Here is a 12,304-nt window from a genome sequence, read left to right on the forward strand (position 1 = left end):
AATCCCAGATGTGCTGTATATCAGAGGGTTTTTTTTAACCCCAGTAAGCAAAAGTCGTATTTGTGGCCTAAATTTCACAGTAACTTATGTACCTCTAATCCCAGATGTGCAGTATATCAGAGTTTTTTTAACCCCAGTAAGCAAAAGCTGTATTTCTGGCCTAAAATGAACAGTCCCTTATGCACCTATAATTCTAGATGTGCACTATATGAAACAGAAGGGTTTGTTTCACCCAGTATGAACCAGTATGCCAAAGCCGTATTTCTGGCCTAAATGTGGCACTCACTTATGCACCTATAATCCTAGATGTGCACTATATGAAACAGATGTTTTTTTTTCACCCCAGTATGCCCCAGTATGAGAGAGCCGTATTTGTGGCCTAAATTTCACAGTAACTTATGCACCTCTAATCCCAGATGTGCAGTATATCAGAGGTTTTTTTTTAACCCCAGTAAGCAAAAGCCATATTTGTGGCCTAAATTTCACAGTAACTTATGCACCTCTAATCCCAGATGTGCAGTATATCTGAGTTTTTTTTTAACCCCAGTAAGCAAAAGCCGTATTTCTGGCCTAAAATGAACAGTCCCTTATGCACCTATAATTTTAGATGTGCACTATATGAAACATAGGGGTTTGTTTCACCCAGTATGAACCAGTATGCCAAAGCCGTATTTCTGGCCTAAATGTGGCAGTCACTTATGCACCTATAATCCTACAGTCGTGGCCAAAAGTTTTGAGAATGACACAAACATTAGTTTTCACAAAGTTTGCTGCTAAACTGCTTTTAGATCTTTGTTTCAGTTGTTTCTGTGATGTAGTGAAATATAATTACACGCACTTCATACGTTTCAAAGGCTTTTATCGACAATTACATGACATTTATGCAAAGAGTCAGTATTTGCAGTGTAGGCCCTTCTTTTTCAGGACCTCTGCAATTCGACTGGGCATGCTCTCAATCAACTTCTGGGCCAATTCCTGACCCATTCTTTCATAATCACTTCTTGGAGTTTGTCAGAATTAGTGGGTTTTTGTTTGTCCACCCGCCTCTTGAGTATTGACCACAAGTTCTCAATGGGATTAAGATCTGGGGAGTTTCCAGGCCATGGACCCAAAATGTCAACGTTTTGGTCCCTGAGCCACTTAGTTATCACTTTTGCCTTATGGCACGGTGCTCCATCGTGCTGGAAAATGCATTGTTCTTCACCAAACTGTTGTTGGATTGTTGGAAGAAGTTGCTGTTGGAGGGTGTTTTGGTACCATTCTTTATTCATGGCTGGGTTTTTGGGCAAAATTGTGAGTGAGCGCACTCCCTTGGATGAGAAGCAACCCCACATATGAATGGTCTCAGGATGCTTTACTGTTAGCATGACACAGGACTGATGGTAGCTCTCACCTTTTCTTCTCCGGACAAGCCTTTTTCCAGATGCCCCAAACAATCGGAAAGAGGCTTCATCGGAGAATATGACTTTGCCCCAGTCCTCAGCAGTCCATTCACCAAACTTTCTGCAGAAGATCAATCTTTCCCTGATGTTTTGTTTGGAGAGAAGTGGCTTCTTTGCTGGCCTTCTTGACACCAGGCCATCTTCCAAAAGTCTTTGCCTCACTGTGCGTGCAGATGCGCTCACACCTGCCTGCTGCCATTCCTGAGCAAGCTCTGCACTGGTGGCACTCCGATCCCGCAGCTGAATCCTCTTTAGGAGACGATCCTGGCGCTTGCTGGACTTTATTGGACGCCCTGAAGCCTTCTCAACAAGAATTGAACCTCTTTCCTTGAAGTTCTTGATGATCCTATAAATTGTTGATTGAGGTGCAATCTTAGTAGCCACAATATCCTTGCCTGTGAAGCCATTTTTATGCAACGCAATGATGGCTGCACGCGTTTCTTTGCAGGTCACCATGGTTAACAATGGAAGAACAATGATTTCAAGCATCACCCCTCCTTTTAACATGTCAAGTCTGCCATTTTAACCCAATCAGCCTGACATAATGATCTCCAGCCTTGTGCTCGTCAACATTCTCACCTGAGTTAACAAGACGATTACTGAAATGATCTCAGCAGGTCCTGAATGAAATGCAGTGGAAAGGTTTTTTTTGGGATTAAGTAAATTTTCATGGCAAAGAAGGACTATGCAATTCATCTGATCACTCTTCATAACATTCTGGAGTATATGCAAATTGCTATTATAAAAACTTAAGCAGCAACTTTTCCAATTTCTAATATTTATGTAATTCTCAAAACTTTTGGCCACGACTGTATACAGTAGTGTAATATGTGAGGTACGAGGTATAATAGATGCAGTGTGTACAGGTATATAGTAAATACAGCAGTGTATTGACACCTTGTACCTCACATATCAGTACACCGCTGTATATACTATATATCTGTACACACTGCATCTATTATACCTCGTACCTCACATATCAGTACACTGCTGTATATACTATATATCTGTACACACTGCATCTATTATACCTTGTACCTCACATATCAGTGCACTGGGGTATATACTATATATCTGTACATATTGCATGTATAATACTGTGTAATATATGCTGTGTGTGTATGTATGTGTGTATATATATATATATATATATATATATATATACTGTATATATATAGATATATAGATATACACACAGAGCAGTGTATTGATGTAAGACATACAAGGTATAATAGTGTAGATGCAGAGTTTACAGAAATATGTGGTCAGTTATACATTATGGTCACTGTGTGTGTGAGGTACATGAGGTAGTGGTCACTGTAACTGTCTGAAGTATTATACATGAGTGAGCAATGAGTAAAAACAGGGCATGGAGGGGGGGTAAATGATGAAAAGTGGAGGACCTCCACTTACCTCTCCATTCCAGTCTGTATGGATCAATGCAGAGCTGCTTGTGAACTTCTAATACTTGCTGTTAGGGGTTGAAGGACCTGTGATGATGTCATCACAGGTCCTGGCAGATATACCTTTGAAACCTAGGAACTACACCATTTTTGGTACAGTTCCTTTGCTAGATTCTGCAGGACCTGTGATGTTGAAGATGATGTCATCACAGGTCCTGGCAGATGCACTGTTCTAACCTGGGAACTACACTTTACACTGTGCAGTTCCCTTATAGGACCTCTGATGACATCATCAAAAGTCCTTTAGCTTTCGAAAGATAAACAGGAGCAATTAGGGGCGGGGCCTCTCCTCCACTTCGGGACCCTCTTTCCCTGTCATCACAGGTCCTGGCAGATGCACTGTTCTAACCTGGGAACTACACTTTACACTGTGCAGTTCCCTTATAGGACCTCTGATGACATCATCAAAAGTCCTTTAGCTTTCGAAAGATAAACAGGAGCAATTAGGGGCGGGGCCTCTCCTCCACTTCGGGACCCTCTTTCCCACGGGCCCCATAGCAGCTGCGTGGTCTGCCTATATGGTAGGTACGCCACTGGCCTTGATCCATCTTATCATTGTAACCATCTGTCTCCCTACCATTTACGTTCTGTACAGATTCTGCTGCGGCCTGCTTCATGCCATTTATGCCATTTTCCAACCATCATGTTCTGTGCGGCTGCTGCTATCACCACCTTCATCATGCCCCTGCCTCCATCATGCCACTGCTGCAAACTGCTGACCATCATCTTCTGTAAGACTGCTGCTGTCTGCCTGCCAACATGTACATTACCATAGGGCTTCTGCTGCAGCCACTGTTGCCTCGCTGTTAATCCCTTACTGTCAGTACCATTTACGCAAAGTATCTGCTGCCACTATCACTACTTCTATTACTACTATTGTCACTTCTACCCATAGACAGCTTTGTATGTTCCATGCTATTCTGCTCTTGCTGCTGTCACTATTGCAGCTGCATCCCACTATATCCGTACTGTACCCTTTCCACATCCACACTGCACTGTTGCTGCTTTCAATTAGAAGGGAGAATTTTTTAGGCTTGTTCACAACAAATCACTTTTTATTCTGACAATCAACACTTGTGTGTATTATACGGGCAGGCATTCCAACCCTGTAAAGGCACCTTATTTTTATTTTTTCGTTTGTGTTCAAACATCATCTGCCCCTGATAAGGGACAATTTTTGAAAGCTTTGGAATATGAAAAAGTATGAGACATGTGCCGGAGCAGTGTGTTTTTAAACACGCTGTATGGTAACGCCATCAAATGTGCATTTACTCATAGCTATGTATGTCAGTGTCTGTCAGACATCATTTGATATTGCTGTCATCGCATTCCAGAGCTTGGGGAGGAGGGAGGGGAAAATAAAAAAATCATGAAAATTAAACAAAGAGAGATAACAAGTTTTCCTAAAAAAAAAATATGAGTCCTGGGAGGCTAGAGGGGGTTATATACCAACTTTCAGGACAATTGGAGCAACTTCAGTTCAGCCCAAATCAATTTGTGCCCGAACTGAACTTTTTTAAAAATTTGGCAAATCGGACCAGAGACGAATCTCAACTGGTTCGCTCATATGTACTCAGGATAGGTCATCAACATTAACCGATCAGCTGCAGGGGTCCGGCAGTCACTGATGTGTGGAGGGAGAGAGATTCCATTGGGTCCCCACGCTGCTGTGAATGGAAGCCGATGGCAGGGAAGGTAGCCCGATGCCTTTCTTAGGCACCGTGGCTGCCTTCCTGTAAGCCTGTGAGATCCAGCTCCCTGGATCTCACAGGCAAGCAGGCTATAAGTGTATTACAGTCTGTAATACACTTACAGCCAATGCATCACAATACAGAAGTATTGTGATGCATTGTAAAGGGGAATAGACCCCCAAAATTCCCAGAGTAGGACAAAAAAATTAAGTGTTTAACCACCTCCGGACCGCCTAACGCAGGATCGCGTTCCGGAGGCGGCAGCCCTGCGCAGAGTCACGCATATACGGGGGGTCGGGTCATCAGCTTGCCAGCCAATGATCGTCGCTGGCAAGCTGATGATTTAAAAAAAAACTAATGAAAAGCCATCTAACACATTATATTAGTAAATATGATGTGTTAAATGGCTTGTCTGCTCCTCTGCTGGTCCTTTTCGCCGGTTGGTTCCAGCAGAGGAGCAGACATCACAATGAGTAGCACCAAACACTTCACCTTAGCCCCAGATCACCCATCACCCGAATTAACCCCTTGATGACCCCTTGATCGCCCCTGTCAATCACCTAGTGAAAGGAAAAAAGTGATCAGTGTAAACTGTCACTTTTTTTTCCACTGCTATTGACTGATAGGTTTTAGGGATAGTTTAGGCCCCTTGGTTAGGTAGTTTAGCGTCAGTTAGCGCCCAGCCCACCGCACCGCAGTCACTGATTCGCTGATTAGCGTATCGCTAATCAGCATTTGTACTTATATAGTATCTGTAAGTGATCAAAACTGATCACAGTCAGATCTATAATTGTATTAGTGTATTAGCTCGCCCTCCACCCAAAACGCAGTGTTTGCCCGATCAGGCCTGATCGGTCGCCCACACGTGCGTTCACCCACGCCCGCCCCGCCGCAGTGACAAAAAATATAATATTTTTTGATCACTGCACAATCACTTTCCAAGCGCTGCGGCGATAAAAAAAATCAGTTTTGATATTTTTTATCAATCGCAGCGGCCTCAGGTACTTCGCTAGCCTCCCCTTTGTAAGAAGGGCTTGCTTTTTTTCTTGGGTAGTCTCAGGGAATACCCCTAAATTTAGTAGTCCAAATGTCAAACAGGGGGTATTCTTCTGAAGAGGCTTACAGGATTCTGACCCAGTCGGATGAGGAATGGGAACCCTCATCTGACGAATCTAGCGGGTCAGAATATGAACCTGTAGAGAGCAGTGGCAGTCTGACCCAAAGTTCGGACGAGGAGGTTAAGGTCACTGATAGCACCAGGTGTACCCGGCCCCGTGTCGCTAGACCACAGGTTGTGCAGGATCCGTTTCAAGGGCAGCAGAGTGGGGCTGGCGCTGTCGGATCACGTGGTGAGGCATACACCAGCAGCGCAGCCCTCCCTGGACCTAGTACCAGCACTGCCGTACAACATGGTGAAGTGGCCAGCACCAGAAGGGCAGTTGAAGCTGGTACGGTGGCACGTGCAATAGTTACCCCGTCGCAGCCACCGCAAAGACAGGCCCGTAGAGCCCCTAGAGTCCCTGAGGTGCTGGCAAACCCTGATTGGCAGTCACCAACTTCAGCCGCACCTGTAGTTCCCCCTTTCACCGCCCAGTCTGTAGTTCGGGTTGAGACAGCTCAGATCGGTTCGGCCCTGGGATTTTTTGAGCTGTTCTTGACTGCGGAGCTCTTGGACTTAGTGGTGGCAGAGACAAACCGGTATGCCACTCAATTTATATCCGCCAACCCGGGAAGCTATTATGCCCAGCCTTTCCAGTGGAAACCAGTCCAAGTTTCCGAAATTTAAATTTTTCTGGGCCTTCTCCTCAACATGGGTCTAACCAAAAAGCATGAATTGCGGTCATATTGGTCCACGAACCCGATTCATCACATGCCCATGTTCTCTGCTGCTATGTCCAGGGTACGTTTTGAGACCATCCTGCGTTTCCTGCACTTTAGCGACAACAGCACCTCTCGTCCCAGATGCCACCCAGCTTTTGACTGGCTCCACAAAATTCGGCCCCTCATAGACCACTTCAACCAGAAATTTGCAGATTTGTATACCCCCGAGCAAAACATCTGCGTAGACGAGTCCCTAATACAGGGAGTGCAGAATTATTAGGCAAGTTGTATTTTTGAGGATTAATTTTATTATTGAACAACAACCATGTTCTCAATGAACCCAAAAAACTAATTAATATCAAAGCTGAATATTTTTGGAAGTAGTTTTTAGTTTGTTTTTAGTTTTAGCTATTTTAGGGGGATATCTGTGTGTGCAGGTGACTATTACTGTGCATAATTATTAGGCAAATTAACAAAAAACAAATATATACCCATTTCAATTATTTATTTTTACCAGTGAAACCAATATAACATCTCCACATTCACAAATATACGTTTCTGACATTCAAAAACAAAACAAAAACAAATCAGTGACCAATATAGCCACCTTTCTTTGCAAGGACACTCAAAAGCCTGCCATCCATGGATTCTGTCAGTGTTTTGATCTGTTCACCATCAACATTGCGTGCAGCAGCAACCACAGCCTCCCAGACACTGTTCAGAGAGGTGTACTGTTTTCCCTCCTTGTAAATCTCACATTTGATGATGGACCACAGGTTCTCAATGGGGTTCAGATCAGGTGAACAAGGAGGCCATGTCATTAGATTTTCTTCTTTTATACCCTTTCTTGCCAGCCACGCTGTGGAGTACTTGGACGCGTGTGATGGAGCATTGTCCTGCATGAAAATCATGTTTTTCTTGAAGGATGCAGACTTCTTCCTGTACCACTGCTTGAAGAAGGTGTCTTCCAGAAACTGGCAGTAGGACTGGGAGTTGAGCTTGACTCCATCCTCAACCCGAAAAGGCCCCACAAGCTCATTTTTGCTGATACCAGCCCAAACCAGTACTCCACCTCCACCTTGCTGGCGTCTGAGTCGGACTGGAGCTCTCTGCCCTTTACCAATCCAGCCACGGGCCCATCCATCTGGCCCATCAAGACTCACTCTCATTTCATCAGTCCATAAAACCTTAGAAAAATCTGTCTTGAGATATTTCTTGGCCCAGTCTTGACGTTTCAGCTTGTGTGTCTTGTTCAGTGGTGGTCGTCTTTCAGCCTTTCTTACCTTGGCCATGTCTCTGAGTATTGCACACCTTGTGCTTTTGGGCACTCCAGTGATGTTGCAGCTCTGAAATATGGCCAAACTGGTGGCAAGTGGCATCTTGGCAGCTGCACGCTTGACTTTTCTCAGTTCATGGGCAGTTATTTTGCGCCTTGGTTTTTCCACACGCTTCTTGCGACCCTGTTGACTATTTTGAATGAAACGCTTGATTGTTCGATGATCACGCTTCAGAAGCTTTGCAATTTTAAGAGTGCTGCATCCCTCTGCAAGATATCTCACTATTTTTGACTTTTCTGAGCCTGTCAAGTCCTTCTTTTGACCCATTTTGCCAAAGGAAAGGAAGTTGCCTAATAATTATGCACACCTGATATAGGGTGTTGATGTCATTAGACCACACCCCTTCTCATTACAGAGATGCACATCACCTAATATGCTTAATTGGTAGTAGGCTTTCGAGCCTATACAGCTTGGAGTAAGACAACATGCATAAAGAGGATGATGTGGTCAAAATACTCATTTGCCTAATAATTCTGCACGCAGTGTACATTTTACCGGGCTCCTTGACTTCAAACAATACATCCCAAGCAAGCGTGCCCGGTATGGGGTCAAATTGTATAAGCTCTGTGAAAGGGCCACAGGCTATACCCACAAATTTCGGATCTATGAGGGAAAAGATCAGACCCTGGAGACGGTCGGTTGCCCTGACTACCTGGGGAGCAGTGGGAAGATGGTCTGGGACTTGGTGTCACCCTTATTTGGCAAGGGGTACCATCTTTATGTGGACAATTTTTACACAAGTGTGCCCCTCTTCAGGCATTTGTTCCTAGAAAAGATTAGCTGCTGTGGCACCGCGCGAACTAGTCGCGTGGGCTTCCCCCAACGGCTCGTTACCACCCGTCTTGCAAGGGGGGAGAGGGCTGCCTTGTGTAACGAAGAACTGCTCGCGGTGAAATGGAGAGACAAGCGTGACGTTTACATGCTCTCCTCCATTCACGCAGACACGACAATACAAATTGAAAGGGCAACCCGTGTCATTGAAAAGCCCCTCTTAGTCCACGACTATAATGCGCTCATGGGAGGGGTGGACTTCAATGACCAGATGTTGGCTCCCTATTTAGTTTCCCGACGCACCAGACGCTGGTATAAGAAGGTGTCTGTATATTTGATTCAATTGGCGATGTACAATAGTTTTGTTCTCTACAGTAAGGCTGGGAGAACGGGATCCTTCCTCAAATTTCAGGAAGAGATCATCGCGAACCTCCTGTATCCAGGAGGTTCCGTTGCCCCATCCACCAGTGTAGTTAGCCGTCTACACGAGCGACATTTCCCCAGTGTCGTTCCTGGTACCTCAACTTAACCGTCACCCCGAAAAAGATGTCGTGTCTGTAGCAGGAGTGGAATAAGGCGTGACACCCGCTATTTCTGTCCTGACTGTCCTGACCACCCTGCCCAATGCTTTGGAGAGTGTTTCCGGAAGTACCACACACAGGTACACTTAGCATAGGGATTGCATCTCACAGGACAGGCACACAGGGCTATTAGGGCCATTACACTCACAGCTACTGCAAACCTCCCCTTTCACCTGGGATAAAGTGCATAATGTACTTCGCCACATCTTTGGGCGATTTGCGCTTTGCACATTGTCCCATGGGGAAGGAGAGGTTTGTCCTATAAAGGTAAAAAAACAAAAAACAAAAAAAAAACACCAGTAAGCAAAAAAGTTAACTTTCAGTTAAAAAAGTTTAAAAACAGTTTATATGTTCTGTTCAAAAGTTATTATAAAGTTAATAAAATTTATTGCGTTGCGGCCTGTTTTTTTTTTTGTTTTTTTTACCTTCCAGGTGGAGCAACCGATTGACTAGCTGCAGCACTGATGTGCATTCTGACAGAAGCATTGCGCTGCTGTCAGATTACACACAAGTCGGTGTATGCGGCGCTGCAAGACGAGATTTCTCCTCTGCAGTAAAAGATACGTTTGCCGAGGCATATGAGCTGAGGAGGCGGCGGTGTTCATATGCTTTGGCAAACACTTTGTATATATAAAAAAAAAAAAAAAATCCCGGCAATGATTTATTCATCCACATCGATTGATGTGAATGGATAAATCTGGTTTGCCAGGGCATACGGGCTAAGTGGGTATGGATGTTGGGCGGAGCTCCTATGTCCTGGCAGACGCCTTTCCCCTCCTTTTTTTTTTTTGGCAGAGATTTTTTCATCCACATTGATCGATGCGAATGAAGAAATCTGTGCCGTTCATTTTTTCTTTCAGCCCAGAGGCTGAACGGAAAAAAAAAATCTCATTACCTGTATGCTCAATATAAGGAGAATAGCAGAAACTCCTAATGCTGGCCATACATGTAATGACTGCGGAGACCCTCAAATGCCAGGGCAGTACAAACACCCCACAAATAACACCATTTTGGAAAGAAGACACCCCAAGGTATTCGCTGAGGGGCATATTGAGTCCATGAAATATTGAACTTTTTGTCCCAAGTTTGCGGAAAGGGAGACTTTGTGAGAAAAAAATATAAAATCTATTTCCGCTAACTTGTGCCAACAAAAAAAATCTTCTATGAACTCGCCATGCCCCTCATTGAATACCTTGGGGTGTCTTCTTTCCAAAATGGGGTCACATGTGGGGTATTTATACTGCTCTGGCTTTTTAGGGGCCCTAAAGCGTGAGAAGAAGTCTGGGATCCAAATGTCTAAAAATGCCCTCCTAAAAGGAATGTGGGCCCCTTTGCACATCTAAGCTGCAAAAAAGTGTCACACATGTGGTATCGCCGTACTCAGGAGAAGTTGGGGAATGTGTTTTGGGGTGTCATTTTACATATACCCATGCTGGGTGAGAAAAATATCTTGGTCAAATGCCAACTTTGTATAAAAAAATGGGAAAAGTTGTCTTTTGCCGAGATATTTCTCTCACCCAGCATGGGTATATGTAAAATGACACCCCAAAACACATTGCCCAACTTGTATAAAAAAAATGGGAAAAGTTGTCTTTTGCCAAGATATTTCTCTCACCCAGCATGGGTATATGTAAAATGACTCCCCAAAACACATTGCCCAACTTCTCCTGAGTACGGAGATACCACATGTGTGACACTTTTTTGCAGCCTAGGTGGGCAAAGGGGCCCACATTCCAAAGAGCACCTTTCGGATTTCACCGGCCATTTTTTACAGATTTTGATTTCAAACTACTTACCACACATTAGGGCCCCTAGAATGCCAGGGCAGTATAACTACCCCACAAGTGACCCCATTTTGGAAAGAAGACACCCCAAGGTATTTGCTGATGGGCATAGTGAGTTCATAGAAGTTTTTATTTTTTGTCACAAGTTAGTGGAATATGAGACTTTGTAAGAAAAAAAAAAAATTAAAAAAATCATCATTTTCCGCTAACTTGTGACAAAAAATAAAAAGTTCTATGAACTCACTATGCCCATCAGCGAATACCTTAGGGTGTCTACTTTCCGAAATGGGGTCATTGGTCGGGTGTTTGTACTGTCTGGCCATTGTAGAACCTCAGGAAACATGACAGGTGCTCAGAAAGTCAGAGCTGCTTCAAAAAGCGGAAATTCACATTTTTGTACCATAGTTTGTAAACGCTATAACTTTTACCCAAACCATTTTTTTTTACCCAAACATTTTTTTTTTATCAAAGACATGTAGAACAATAAATTTTGAGAAAAATGTATATATGGATGTCGTTTTTTTTGCAAAATTTTACAACTGAAAGTGAAAAATGTCATTTTTTTGCAAAAAAATCTTTAAATTTCGATTAATAACAAAAAAAGTTAAAATGTCAGCAGCAATGAAATACCACCAAATGAAAGCTCTATTAGTGAGAAGAAAAGGAGGTAAAATTCATTTGGGTGGTAAGTTGCATGACCGAGCAATAAACGGTGAAAGTAGGGTAGGTCAGAAGTGTAAAAAGTGGCATGGTCATTAAGGGTGTTTAAGCTAGGGGGGCTGAAGTGGTTAAAAAAAGTTAAAAAAATATAGTTTTACAAAAAAATTAAAGTTTTAAGTAATTAAGCGTTCTTTTCCCAAAATAAAGTAAAGTATTTTCTTTTCAAAAATAGGGAAAAAAGAAAAATATACATATTAGGTATCACCGCGTCCGTATCGACTGGCTCTATGAAAATCAGATGATCTTAACCCCTCAGATGAACACCATAAATAAAATTAATAACTGCTAAAAAAACAATTTTTTTGTCACCTTACATCACTAAAAGTGCAACATCAAGCGATCAAAAAGGTGTTTGCCCCCCAAAATAGTACCAATCTAACCATCACCTCATCCAACAAAAACTGAGCCACTACCTAAGACAATCGCCCAAAAAAATTAATAAAAACTATGGCTCTCAAACTATGGAGACACTAAAACATGATTTTATTTGTTTCAAAACTGCTTTTATTGTGTTAAATGTAAAAAACTAAAACGTAGACATATTAGGTATCGCCGCTTCCGTAACAACATGCTCTATAAAAATACCACATGACCTAACCCCTCAGGTGAACACCGTAAAAAAATAATAAGTGTAATAGCAAGTGATCAAAAAGTCATATTTACTCCAAACCGTCATCTCATCCCACCAAAATTA

Source organism: Bufo bufo, chromosome 8 (assembly GCF_905171765.1).
Source record: "Bufo bufo chromosome 8, aBufBuf1.1, whole genome shotgun sequence".
In the NCBI taxonomy this organism is placed as follows: Eukaryota; Metazoa; Chordata; class Amphibia; order Anura; family Bufonidae; genus Bufo; species Bufo bufo.